This window comes from Nicotiana tabacum, chromosome 3 (genome assembly GCF_000715075.1).
Source record: "Nicotiana tabacum cultivar K326 chromosome 3, ASM71507v2, whole genome shotgun sequence".
NCBI classification, from domain to species: Eukaryota; Viridiplantae; Streptophyta; class Magnoliopsida; order Solanales; family Solanaceae; genus Nicotiana; species Nicotiana tabacum.
The window spans coordinates 21,219,056-21,234,431 of record NC_134082.1 but is presented as its reverse complement, the minus strand read 5'-3'; positions in this window follow the sequence as shown (position 1 = coordinate 21,234,431).

Here is a 15,376-nt window from a genome sequence, read left to right as displayed (position 1 = left end):
ACTATCTTAATCCTTTAGCAGCTCCAACCATCTGCGCTGCCTCAAATTGAGATCCTTCTTCTTGAACAAGTGCTGGAGGCTACGATGATCAGTAAATACCTCACAAGAAACACCATAGAGATATTGCCTCTAAATCTTTAATGCGTGAACAATGACAACCAACTCCAAATCACAAACATGGTAGTTCTTCTCAAGGGTCCTCAATTGACGAGAAGCATAAGCAATCACTCTACCCTCCTGCATCAACACACAACCGATGCCAACTCTACAAGCATCACACTATACTGTATATGAACCTGAAGCTGATCGTGAAACTAACACTGGAGCTACGATCAAGGCAGGATTGAGCTTCTGAAAGCTCACCTTAAACTCATCCGAACACCTAAATAGAGCACCCTTTTAAGTTAATTTGGTCAAGGGTGTTGCAATGGATGAAAATCTTGAACGAACCGATGATAATAACCCACCAAACCAAGAAAGTTGAGAATCTCTATGGCTGAAGACTGTCTAGGCCAACTCTGAACCGCCTCTATCTTCTTCGAATTAATCTGAATTCCCTCACTGGACACCACGTGCCCTAAGAAAGCCACTAAACTAAGCCAAAACTCACACTTGGAGAACTCTGCATAAATATTCTCATCCCTCAACCACTGCAATACAACTCTCAAATGCCTAGCGTGCTCCTCCTGACTACACGAGTATACCAGAATATCATCATTGAAAACAATCACAAACGAGTCAAGATAAGGTTGAAACACGTTGTTCATCAAATGCATGAGCGATGCTGGGTCATTGGTCAGGCCAAAAGACATCATAAGGAACTCATAATGACCATATCGGGTCCTGGAAGCTATCTTAAGAATGTCCGAGTCCCTAATCTTCAACTGGTGGTACCCTGACCTGAGATCTATCTTGGAGAACACTCTCGCTCCCTGAAGCTAGTAAAAAAATCATCAGTACGAGGCAAAGGTGTGAGCACGTGATTTTTTCCCTATGTGAATTACTCCCATAAATTCAAGAAAAATAAATTTTTCCCATTATTTGCAATTTCATAGATTTTTGTAGCATTTTTCATTATTTGCTTGCATTTTTCTGTGCATGTTTATTTTATTTAAGTCATGAAAAAATACAAAAAAATACATTGCATTTGCATTTGAGATTTAACTCATTTTTACACTTTCTAATTTGAGTTCGAATTTTGGGAGTTTTTCTTTCAATTTGGTATTCAATTATTTGTGGTAATTGTTAGTTAGAGTTGATTAATTTAATATGGTAGGATAATCTGATTTAGGAATTAATTTAGATTTTTATTTTTAGTTTTAATTTAAAGACAAATTGGAAATTAAAAGAAGAGGAAAAGAATGAAAAAGAAATCTAATTTTTGGGTTTTTGCAATTAAATTTCCCAGCCAAGCGATTTTCACCCAAAACCCGGTTAATTCTAGCCCACAGCATTTACAATACCCAGTCCAAGCCTTAGCCTAACCAAACGACGTAGCTTCGAGTTTTGTCCAGTCCGGATTCATCTCAACCATTCGTTCACGTGCATCCAACGGTCCAGGTTCTTTAACCTAATTACATAAGAGTGTCCGAACTCCTCTCATTAAACCTAATATCCTGTTCATTCATCTCCCTCAGAGAAATATTTCAAGCCTTCTCCGCCATTTTTGCCGGCGTAGCCTCCCAAACCACCGACAAACTCAAACCAAAATCACCACCCAGACCCCTTTTCATCCCATCTCTACAAATTTACCAGTAATTTCCTTTGAATCACCACCAAACGAAGCCTACTTCAGATCTAAAAAGGGCCGTAGAGCGAAAGCAAAATCTCCCAAATCTCTTCAAGCTTCGATGATTCGTTTAGACCTGTAATTGGTGTTTCTCGTCGGTTTAATAAAAATCCATAACTAATACCAATTACGGATCAAAATCGAAAGAGGAAAAGGTCCGTTCAAGCCATCTCCGTCCTTGTTTTAGGTATTTAAGTTCTTTTGTTATCTTGTTCTTCTCATCCTTACCTCTTCTGATTTTTCTAATTCTTTTTTTTTCTCTGCTTTTGTTTCATTAGTTAATTGCTCTGTACACCTTTAGGATTGAGTTACAAGTAGTTCGAATTAATTGCTTTGTGTTGATATTTTAAGTTGCTGTCAAAAAATAAAAGAGGGGGAAAATGGGCTTAACTTTCAGATTCTGCATTTAGTTGTTTGGGCAGTGCAATTATGAATTCAAATGGGCTCGAACTCAGAAATCCAAGGGGGGGGGGGATTAGGCCGGTTTGGTAGGCCCAGTTTTAGAATTTGGACCTCGGGTCAACTTTGACCCATTTGGTTTCCTGTAGTAATAACAAGGATATTAAGGGGTAAATTAGGGAATCTAGGTTGGGGAATCTCTAATAACTGCATGAGGAAGCTTCTAGGAAGCTGGGGCAGGGACTAAATTGAAGTTTGGGATTTTACACTAAGGTCTCCTAAGCAAAAATAAAAACATAAAAGAGGGCAAAGTGCAAAAAACTGATCCTGGAGGCTGCCCTAATGCCTTGCCTATAAAGGCACCTTGACTTGACATTCAAGTCAGATATTAAGAGTTAAAAAAACCCTGAAAAACTGAAACGGCTGCCTCTCTTTAATTCTGAAACAATTTTGAATTCCTTGCAATTTCCAGAAAATTATTGAAATTCCTGCTTAATTTTTGGTTCCTCTGATCTTAATAGTTTATTCCAAATGACTGAACACTAAAAGTTTTGCATTCTGGGTTGAAATGGATTGATTTCTGGGTATTTAAAGCTGGGTTTGAATTTGCTATTTGGAAATACTGTTTCATTGCTGGGTGTTGGATTGCTCTGTTGCTGACTCTTTGCTGATTCTTCATCTTTTCTTTGCTCTTTCAATATCCAAGTACATACTTTTGAGCCTCAATGTTTGTGAAGTGAACTTGAAGAATGAAAATGAGAAGCAGAATTTCAGACATATCAATTAGCTTATTTTGTTGATTCCATAATGTTACTTTGATTTGTTCTTTTAATTTAATGTGTTACACTGCCTAATCGAGTTCTAGCTTGAATAAGTAAGCTTTTATTGTTGTACCTAATTTGGGACTGTTATAAAAACTGGGAGAACAATTTGCTTGGTTGAATCAGTAGTTTACGCTCTGCATTCCATCATTTAAATCCTGTAATGTGACTGCCTTAGACGTTGTATGCTATGTAGCTCATTTAAATTGCTGGCGCATGTTTGTGATGTTTGGATGAGGTGATGTTCATGAAAGTGGGTAGCTGAATGTTTCTTTTAAGGTTAGCGTGAATAGAATCATGTTGAGAAAAGGGAAAATGGCCTGATTTGTTTCAGGTGGTAAATCATGCATTGAGTTACTGTTGAAAGGCTTGTGAATGTGTTTAAATTTATAAACAGAGTGGAAATTGGGATGCTTAGTAGTTGACTTAAGTGTGAATATTAGAAAATGCACCATGATTAGTTATTTAGTGTCTTAGTAGTGGTCAATTAGTAGTGTTTCAATGATTAGCAGGGGAATGTGTTTAAACTTAGAAATGGTTTGAAATAGCTGTCAGTTTAATGCTAGTCATTGTTGCAATAGCTTAGTAATTGTCAGTTCAATTTTTGTGGCTATTTAGTGTCAATTGTAACGGATTTGTTGAGGTTTATATCCCCATGTCATTAATGAAAGTTAACTTGAGGTTTTGAGACTTGAAGTTGCATATCCTATAGCTATAAAAGTTGAACCTTATCTTTTTCTTTTTTTTTGTTATAAAAAAAACCCTCATGAATCAGCAGTTTACCCCTTGTTAAAAATTGGGTCCTTCACGACTCTTCGGACGCAACTTGGGCACTTCAAGGATTCAAAGTCGAGTCCCTGCTTGCTAGTCTCAAACTCCCGGAAGTTTTGGGTCCATTTTGGGCCTGAATCTGAAGAGACTTGCAAAGAATTTGGGTCCTATGGGTTCATCCATAATTAATTAGATTCTTTAAAATGAATTTGAAGCGAGCCATATTAGACGAGTTATAATTTATGGCTCTCACGAGATAATTCAGAAACTTTTTCAGTTAGATAATCGAGGTGTGCCAATAAGTTGAATTTTCATGGCCCTCGCAAAGTTGAAAATGCGTAGGTGCTTTAGGCGTGTAATTTAAATTACTTTCCTAAATTCGGGTGTGCATTTATGTGACCCAAATCCAAATCCTAACAACATTAAATAAAATGTATCTCGGACTGCGGGTGCATTTCATGTGGCGCGGTCCAAAGACATATTTTAGATGACGTTGAAATCTTCCTTAAAATAATTAAAAGCGGTTTTAAAGTTAAAAATGCACATAGGCTTAAAACATGTATTAACAATCAGATAATAGGACAATAATAAGAGTTGAGCGACCGTGCTAGAACCACGGAATCCGGGAACGCCTAACACCTTCTCCCGGTTTAACAGAATTCCTTACCCGGATTTCTATGTTCGCGGACTGTAAACCAGAGTCAAACTTTCCTCGATTCGGGATTTGAACCAGTGACTTGGGACACCATAAAATTATCCCAAGTGGTGACTTTGAATTTTGGTAAATAAATAATCTCGTTTTGATTGTCACTTTAAGTTGGAAAAAAACTCCCTTATACCCGTTACGGGGGGTGTATGAAAAAGGACGTGTGACAGCTCTGACGGCTCTGCTGGGGACTGAACCCAGAATCTTTGATTCAGGGTTCAAGAATTCGAGCTTAGAATAATTGTTATAATTGGCTTGTTTTATCTGATTTTTACATGTTGGGCCTAAATTTGCAAAATGTTGCTTTTACCACTTTGATATTATCTTGAACTGTATATAAACTGCTACGAAACCCTTCTCTTCTCATATTCAGGGATATGCTCGCTGGTCAAGACTCCCTATTCTGTTAGTGTCATACCTTGAAATAAGAAAGAGGCTCGGACAAGTTACTAAGCTGGATGGCCTTTTGGTTCCCGATACATAGCCCCCTCATCGACTCGAGTTGTCCGCTCGGGTACACAAGTCTAGAACACCCAGGTTTTGAACCTAGAAAAACTCAGCCTCATGACGGATCCCTAGTAGGAACCTTTGTTTGCATCATGTGCATTTAACTTTGGAGACTCAACATAGGGGTTGGGTCTGCCTAGGACAGGTGTACCTGAAATGAAAAGACCATCCTGATGCATCTTACTTGCTACTTGTGCATTCATTTGCTTCGGATTTGTATGTTGACTGGCTTGTAGGGGAAAAACTTAGGAAAAGTCAATGAGAAAGATGAGAGAGATAATTTCCTGTTTTGAAAAAACTGATGTCCCAAAATATACTGAAACTCTGCCGAAATTTTGGAATTTTTTTTTGTTTTGTTTTGAAAAAAAAGAAGAAAAAAAAGAGAGTTGGTTTTTATTTTGTCAAAATTGCTTGAACTACGCCAGTTTGATTCTCACCGGATGTGGGATATGTAGGCAACCCTCATCGGGTCCAACTTCCCTTTTGCAAAAATATCCCAAAAAGAACAAAAATTTTCTTTTATTTTAAATAAGCAGGGTGATGCCATTTTTGTCTAAAATAGTCGAATGTCTCCAAAAGGATGCCGGAAGGCTGTTTTAGCAAGAACAACCACCTTTGGTCTCTTTTTCGAATTTTTGGTCGATTATCAAGCACAACATTAAAATCTTCTCCTCGGAAGTGCTGAAATTTGCAAAGTCGGGTTTTATTTTTGAAATAACAATTTGAAAAAAAATTAACTTTTCTTGAGTCAAATGAGTCATGATTTTGCTTAATCACCCTAATAAATGTGCAGAATGAGCACGAGTGAAAATTTGCCAATAACAGTCATGAACAAGATCCCTTTGGAGCTATGTATGTGGTGGAGAGTTTTATTGGTGAAAAACCTCCCGAGCACTGTAAGGCGACGAAATATGAGAGAGATTAAAATGAGAGAGTCTAAATGGTGAAAATATTCACGGGCACCTTAAGGCGACAGTGAGTTAAGAGAGAAACAAATGAGAGAGGTTTGTTGGTGAAAACTCTTCGGGGCACCGCAAGCCGAACAAGGACAAGGTTTTGGTGAAGAAATTGGGTTTTAAAGATCTTGGGGCATAAAGTACGACAATTGAAGGTTTATTGGTTGGACAGACTGGGCTGATTAATCTGAAATTCATGTCATGATCATGTGCCAGCTGTTCCACTCAAATAAGTCTCTTTTCCCTTTCCGTTTCGGACAGTCTTCCAGTTTTGGATTTTTCTTATCCTTAACTCTCAAAGTCATTACATTATTTTCTTTTGGATTTATTTCTCTAAAATGGTTCCAATGTTAGTTTTGTTTAAGAAAATAATAAATGATTTCAAAGCTCACTACCACCTTCCAAAGTTGCACAAAGCACAGGGTTGCCAAGGCATTGCTAGAGATAGTATGATGTGAAATAGAATATAAAGGGTCGGCAAAAGTTCCATCGGTAAAATGGTTTAGTAATTTCGTGAGAGATATAGAGGTGTAGTTGAATGGGTCAGAGATGCAACATAACAGTTTGGGTATAAAACTCTCGGCTCATCCATGATCATGTGGGTGAAAGTCACTCAAAAAGTCGGGCGGTGCTTGGTCAGTTTGGGGAAATCAGTAAAAACAAAGCACGACAACGGAGATGCCACTTTCAGCAAGAATGCCACAAACTAACCACCACATTTTAAACTGACAAGATTTTTCTTTGATTGAAACAGGGACAGAAATTTTTTTTTGTTTCAGAGGAACCCTCCGTAAGGAAAGGCAAGAACCAAACAGGTTTGACAGTAAATTTTCAGGACCCTCCAGGAAAATGGGACCTAGTTTAAAATTCAAAACAATCATGAGTAGCAAGATATAGCATAAATGTACCCCAAAGGAATATAAGTTGGTTTCAAAGTTTTCATTCTTGAGATAGGATTCAATTAGGAGTTGTCAGGACCCTCCTGAATAGTGGGACTTAGCTTCAAGATTTCCATTAGATAACAAGATTTAGCATAAGTTCTATTGTAGGGTAGTATAATTCAGTCGTAAAATTGTCACTCTTGGGATAAGACTTGATTTTTGATTTTCAGGACCCTCCTAGATAATGGGATGTAATTAAAAAATTTGCTTGGATAACAAGACTTAGCATAAGGCATACCTTCAGAAGATATAATTTAGCTTAAAATTGTCATTTAACTAGGAGTTCTCAGGACCCTCCTAAATAATTGGATTTAGCTTTCAAATTCATAGAGATATTTGGTAACATGATTTAGTTTAACAATCACAGATGTGCCCAGCTACCAAACTGGGGCAGAATATTTTCTTTGTTTTGTCTATTTTTGTTGAAATCAGGCGCCCGCCTGGAGAGCACGGGAATACAGTTCAAGTTCAGCAATCAGGCGCCCACCTGGAGAGCATGGGAATACAGTTCAAGTTCAGCAATCAGGCGCCCACCTGGAGAGCACGGGAATATAGTTTAATGTTTTGGAAATCAGGCGCCCACCTGGAGAGAACGAGAATATAGTTTAAGTTTTGGCAATTAGGCGCCCACCTGGAGAGCACGAGAATACAATTAAGGTTTTGGCAATCAGGCACTCTCCTGGAGAGAACGGGAATACAGTTCATGATTCGGCAATCAGGCACCCACCTGGAGAGCACGTGAATATAGTTCATGTTTTGGCAATCAGGCGCCTACCTGGTGAGCACGGGAATACAGTTAAAGTTTTGGCAATCAAGCGCCCACCTGGAGAGCACGAGAATACAATTAAGGTTTTGGCAATCAGGAGCCCGCCTGGAGAGCATGGGAATACAATTCAAGTTTCGACAATCAGGCGCCCACTTGGAGAGCATGGGAATATAGTTCAAGTTTCGGCCATCAGGTGCTCACCTGGAGAGCACGGGAATGTAGTTCAAGTTTTGGCAATCAGGAGCCCACCTGGAGAGCACGAGAATATAGTTCATGTTTTGGCAATCAGGCGCCTACCTGGTAAGCACGGGAATACAGTTAAAGTTTTGGCAATCAAGCTCCCACCTGGAGAGAACGAGAATACAATTAAGGTTTTGGCAATCAGGAGTCCACCTGGAGAGCATGGGAATACAGTTCAAGTTTCGGCAATCAGGCGCCTACCTGGAGAGCATGGGAATATAGTTCAAATTTCGGAAATCAGGCGCCCACCTGGAGAGAACGGGAATATAGTTCAAGTTTTGGCAATTAGGCGCCCACCTGGAGAGCACAGGAATACAGTTAAAGTTTTGTTAATCAGGCGCCCAACTGGAGAGCACGGGAATACAGTTATGATTTTGGCAATCAGGTGCCCGCTTGGAGAGAACGGGAATACATTCCAAGTTTCGGCAATTAGGTGCCCACCTGGAGAGCACGTGAATATAGTTCAAGTTTCGGCAATCAGGTACCCACCTGGAGAGCACAAGAATATAGTTCAATTTTCGGTAATCAGGCGCCCACCTGGAGAGCACAGGAATATTGTTCAAGTTTTGGCAATCAGGCGCCCACCTGTAGAGCATGGGAATATAGTTCAAGTTTTGGCAATCAGGTGCCCACCTAGAGAACAAGGGAATACATTTCAAGTTTAGTAATCAGGCGCCCACCTGAAGAAAAGGGAAAGCATCACAGATCACAATTCAAGTCGGCAACAAAGAAACTTCACCTGGGAAATATGAGTCAACAAGGCAACAAGAATCACAAGACCAAGTTTGAAGATATAAACAGGATTTTTTGTAATGCATAGACCATAGTTCAGTCTAGCTTCTTTTTATTTTGACATGGTGTAATAAGGGGTTCAGTAAGCAGTAGCAGCAGCAACAACAACAATGAAATCCCAGCTTCATGGTAGTCCCAGTTACCAAAACTTCCCGAACTACACTGATCTGATTCCTTTAAAGCAAAGGATATGTAGGAAACCTCAGAAGCAGAGTGCGGTCAAATCTTTCAAAAATGTTTCCCACGGAATATTCAAACGGGCAAAAATTCGCTTGTATCCGCTCACTTTATCTTTGCATGAAAACTCTTCATTTTCGGGGCAAAGAGGGGCAGCTGTGAGCACATGATTTTTGCCCTATGTGAATTACTCCCATAAATTCAAGAAAAATGAATTTTTTCCATTATTTGCAATTTCGTAGATTTTTGTAGCATTTTTCATTATTTTCGTGCATTTGTGTGCGCACTTTTATTTTATTTAAGTCATGAAAAATACAAAAAAATACATTGCATTTGAATTTGAGATTTAATTTGGCATTTTTGAATTAATTAGTAATTTAGTTGCTTTACAAAAATGGAAAAATCACAAAAAAATAACTCATTTTACACTTTTTAATTTGAGTTTCGAATTTTGGGAGTTTTTCTTTCAATTTGGTATTCAATTATTTGTGGTAATTGTTGGTTAGAGTTAATTAATTTATTTTGGTAGGATAATTTAATTTAGGAATTAATTTAGGTTTTTATTTTTAGTTTTAATTTAAAGGAAAATTGGAAATTAAAAGAAGAGGAAAAGAATGAAAAAGAAATCAGATTTTTGGGCTTTTGCAATTAAATTTCCCAGCCAAGCGGTTTTTCACCCAAAACCCGGTTAATTCTAGCCCATAACATTTACAATACCCAGTCCAAGCCTTAGCCTAACCAAACGACGTAGCTTCGAGTTTTGTCTAGTCCGGATTCATCTCAACCATTCGTTCACGTGCATCCAACGGTCCAGGTTCTATACCCTAATTACATAAGAGTGTCTGAACTCCTCTCATTAAACCTAATATCCTGTTCGTTCACTTCATCTCCCTCAGAGAAATATTTCAAGCCTTCTCCGCCATTTTTGCCGGCATAGCCTCCCAAACCACCGCCAAACTATAACCAAAATCACCTTCCAGACCCCTTTTTGTCCCCCTCTCTAAAAATCTACCAGTAATTTCCTTTGAATCACCACCAAACGAAGCCTACTTCAGATCTAAAAAGGGCCGTAAAGAAAAAGCAAAATCTCCCAAATCTCTTCAAGCTTCGATGATTCGTTTAGACCTATAATTGGTGTTTCTCGTTGGTTTAATAAAAACCCATGACTAATACCAATTACGGATCAAAATCGAAAGAGGCAAAGGCCCGTTCAAGCCATCTCCGTCCTTGTTTTAGGTATTTAAGTTCTTTTGTTATCTTGTTCTTCTCCTCCTCACCTCTTCTGATTTTTATAATTCTTTTTTTCTCTACTTTTGTTTCATTATTAATTGCTCTATACACCTTTAGGATTGAGTTACAAGTAGTTTGAATTAATTGCTTTGTGTTGATATTTTAAGTTGCTGCCAAAAAATAGAAGAGGGGAAAAAGGGGCTTAACTTTCAGATTCTGCATTTAGTTGTTTTGGCAGTGCAATTATGAATTGAACTGGGCTCGAACTCAGAAATCCAAGAGGGGGGAGGGGGGATTAGTCCATTTTGGCAGGCCCAGTTTTAGAATTTGGACATCGGGTCAACTTTGACCCATTTGGTTTCTTGCAGTAAAAACAGGGATATTAAGGGGTAAAATGGGGAATCTAGGTAGGGGAATCTCTAACAACTGCCCGAGGAATCTTTTAGGAAGTTGAGGGTGGGGACTTGAAGTTTGGGATTTTACACTAAGGTCTCCTAAGAAAAAATGAAAACATAAAAGAGTGCAAAGTGCAAAAAACTGATCTCGGAGGCTGCCCTAATGCCTTGCCTATAAAGGCACCTTTGCTTGGCATTCAAGTCAGAGATTAAGAGATAAAAAAACCCTGAAAAACTGAAACGGCTGCCTCTCTTTAATTCTGAAACAATTTTGAATTCCTTGCAATTTCCAGAAAACTATTGAAATTCTTGCTTAATTTTTGGTTCCTCTGTTCTTAATAGTTTAGTCCAAATGACTGAACACTAAAAGTTTTGCATTCTGGGTTGAAATGGATTGATTTCTGGGTATTTAAAGCTGGGTTTGAATTTGCTATTTGGAAATACTGTTTCATTGCTGGGTGTTGGATTGCTCTGTTGCTGACTCTTTGCTGATTCTTCATCTTTTCTTTGCTCTTTCAATATCCAAGTACATACTTTTGAGCCTCAATGTTTGTGAAGTGAACTTGAAGAATGAAAATGAGAAGCAGAATTTCAAGCATAGCAATTAGCTTATTTTGTTGATTCCATAATGTTACTTTGATTTGTTCTTTTAATTTAATGTGTTACACTGCCTAATCGAGTTCTAGCTTGAATAAGTAAGCTTTTATTTGCTTGGTTGAATCAGTAGTTTAGGCTCTACATTACATCACTTAAATCCTGTAATGTGACTGCCTTAGACATTCTATGCTATTTAGCTCATTTAAATTGCTGGCGCATATTTGTGATGTTTGGATGAGGTGATGTTCATGAAAGTGGGTAGCTGAATGTTTTTTTAAGGTTAGCGTGTATACAATCATGTTGAGAAAAGGGAAAATGGCCTGATTTGTTTCAGGGGGTAAATCATGCATTGAGTTACTGTTGAAAGGCTTGTGAATGTGTTTAAATTTATAAATGAAGTGGAAATTGGGATGCTTAGTAGTTGACTTAAGTGTGAATATTAGAAAATGCACCATGATTAGTTATTTAGTGTCTTAGTAGTGGTCAATTAGTAGTGTTTCAACGATTAGCAAGGGAATGTGTTTAAACTTAGAAATGGTTTGAAATAGCTGTCAGCTTAATGCTAGTCATTGTTGCAATAGCTTGGTAATTGTTAGTTCAATTTTTGTGGCTATTTAGAGTCAATTGTATCGGATCTGTTGAGGTTTATATCCTCATGTCATTAATTAAAGTTAACTTGAGGTTTTGTGACTTGAAGTTGCATATCCTATAACTATAAAAGTTGAACCTTATCTTTTTTTTTGTTTTAAAAAAACCTCATGAATCAGCAGTTTTACCCCTTGTTAAAAATTGGGTCCTTCACGACTCTTCGGACGCAACTTGGGCATTTCAGGGATTCGAAGTCGAGTCCCTGCTTGCTATTCTCAAACTTCCGGAAGTTTTGGGTCCATATTGGGCCTGAATCTGAAGAGACTTGCAAAGATCAGAATTACATATTCTGTATCATTTGGGCCTATTTGGTTTCGTTGGCCTAATTCCCTCATTTGTTTGGTTGTTGATAGCAAATTTAGTTCAAGCTTTAGCATAGAGAGTATTCTAAACTCCTATGGGCTCCTCCATAATTAATTAGATTCTTTAAAATGAATTTGAGGCGAGCCATATTAGACGAGTTATAATTTATGGCCCTCACGAGCTAATTCAGAAACCTTTTCGGTTAGAATAATCGAGGTGTGTCAATTAGTTGAATTTCCATGGCCCTCGCAAAGTTAAAAATGCGTAGTTGCTTTAGGCACGTAAGTTAAATTACTTTCCTAAATTCGGGTTTGCATTTATGTGACCCAAATCCAAATCTTAATAGCGTTAAATAAAATGTGTCTCGGACTGCGGATGCATTTCATGTGGCGCGGTCCAAAGATGTGTTTTAGATGACGTTGAAATCTTCCTTAAAATAATTAAAAGAGGTTTTAATGTTAAAAATGCACATAGGCTTAAAACATGTATTAAAAATCAGATAATAGGCCAATAATAACAGTTGAGCTTCCATGCTAGAACCACGAAATCCGGGAATGCCTAACACCTTCTCCCGGGTTAACAGAGATTCCTTAACCAGATTTTTGTGTTCGCAAAATGTAAAACAGAGTCATACTTTCTTTGATTCGAGATTTGAACCGGTGACTTGGGACACCATAAAATTATCCCAAGTGGCGACTTTGAATTTTGATAAATAAATAATCCCGTTTCGATTATCACTTTAAGTTGGAAAAAAACTCCCTTATACCCCTTACGGGGTGTATGAAAAAGGAGGTGTGACAAAAGGATACTTGTTCTTGATTGAGACTTTGTTCAATTGTCTGTAACAATGGACATCCTCATCGTGCCTTCCTTCTTCTTTGCAAATAGGACAAGCGCACCCCAAGGCGACACACTAGGCCGAATAAACCCCTTATCATGGAGTTCCTGAAGCTTCTCCTTCAACTCCTTTAACTCCGCTGGTGCCATATGATATGGTGGAATAGAAATGGGCTGATTTCTCGACGCCAAATTAATACCAAAGTCAATATCCCTGTACGGTGGCATGCCCGACAGGTCTGCAGGAAATATATCCGGAAAATCCCTCACTACCGATACTAAATTTGTGGTAGGAGTCATTGCATTGACATCCCTCATGAAGGACAAATAAGAAAGACAACCCTTCCCAACCATCCACTGGGCCTTCAGAATTGAAATCACTCTACTAGGAATATAATCCGTCGAACATCGCCACTCAATCAGTGGCAGCCCCGGCTTAGCCAACGTCACTGTTGTAGCATGTCCGTCCAAAATAGCACGACACAGAGACAACCAGTCCATGCCTAATATCACATCAAAATCAACTATACAAAGCAACAGAAAGTCCACTCGGGTCTCCAAACCTCCAATAGTCACCAGACACGACCGATATATACGGTCCACAATAATAATATTGCCCACCGGAGTAAATACACGAACATGTGAAACAAGAGACTCATGGGGCGTATCCAAATAACAAGCAAAATATGATGACACATATGAAAAAGTGGAACCAGAATCAAATAATACAGAGGCATCTCTATGGAAAACTGAGATAATACCTGTGATCATGGCATTTGAAGCAACAACATCTGGTCTGGCTGGGAGTGCATAGAAACAGGCCTGACTACCACCTAATTGACCACCCCCTCTGGCGCGACCCTTAGCTCACTATCCACCACCCCGAGGTGATTGGGTGGGTGGTAAAGAAACTGGTGCTAAAATCGATGGCTAACTCCTCTGCTGAGGCGGACCCCCATGATGACGAGGACACTGCCTCCACATATGCCCTAACTCTCCACACTCATAACAACCCCCTGGTGCTAGAGACAGGGGCTGAAGGGAACCCCTAGCACCAGGATGACTAGTAGAAGAACCTAGTATGAAATAGCCCTGAACTGATGGAGCACAGGACGAACTTTGGGCTGGAAGGGAAGTAAGTGATGAATGGCACTGATGAAAACTATAAGAACCATGGCTTGATGATGCCCAATGATGAACTGGGCGAGCTGACTGAGCATGTCTGAGAAAACGACCTCTGCTGTGCTAAAACTAACCCCTATGAGGAGCACCACTGAATATACCCTGACCGCAAGGCCTCTTGGCCTCTCTTTCAACCCTCTCCTGACCATGAACCATCTCAATCTGTCGAGCAGTGTTGGCCACCTAATCAAAAGTGGCACCAGACACCCTCTCTCTGGTCATAAGCAACTGAAGCTAAAACACGAGGCCATCTGTAAACCTCATGATCCTCACTCGGTCTATGGGAACCAACTAGACCGTATGACAAGACAACTCGGAGAACCACATCTCATAATGTGTAACAGACCTATCACCCTAACAAAGCTGCTCGAACTACCTGCGCAGCTCCTCTTGTCCAGACTCCTGTAAAAACTTCTCTAGAAAGAGGATGGAGAATTGCTTCCAAGTAAGGGGCGCTGAGCCAACCGGCCTATGCCTCTCGTAAGCCTCCCACCAACTAAGTGCAGCCCCGAAGAACTGGAAAGTAGTGAATGAGATCCCACTAGTCTCCAGAATACCTGCGGTCTGAAGCATCCTCTGACACTTGTCCAAGAAACCCTGTGCATCGTCACCCTAATCATTACTCAATGACAGAGGATGGAGTCTCCCAAACCTCTCCAATCTGCGTTGCTCGTCCTCTGGCATAACAGGAGCTACATAGTCCTGAGCAGCTGCAACCGGCTGGGCTAGAGGTGCCCCCGGTGTCTAAAGTCCCTGAACAACCTGCTCAGGTGTGCAAGCGACAGGTGTTTGAGTGCCTCCCCCAACATAGGAAGTAGTTGCGGCTGTAGTAACTGAGATCGCTTGACCCAAACCAGTGCACACAGATAGAATCTGAACTAGGACCTCCTAAAGGCCCGAGATAACAATAAGCACGGCCGGTAACTCAGCTGGTCCTACTGGAGCATCCACATCTAGGACCTGATCATGAACTGGGGCGGCTGGTGGATCTGTAGGTGCTTCCCTAGCTATTGTACGGGCTACACCCCTGCCCCTACCACGGACTCGACTGAGACTTCGGCCTCTCACAGCCCCAACTAGTGGTACTGGTGGTCGTCCGTCCTAACCGGTAGCACGTGTGCTCTCCATCTGTGAGAGAATAGAATAATAGAAGTTTAGGTACCGGAATCAACAAATTCGCACGACAAAAATTTAAGAACGTGATGTTTTTCCTAAAGGTTCTACAGCCTCTCGAAGATAAGTACAGACATCTCCGTACCAATTCACAAGACTCTAATAAACCCGCTCTTGACCCGTGAGACCTATGTTACCTAGGCTCT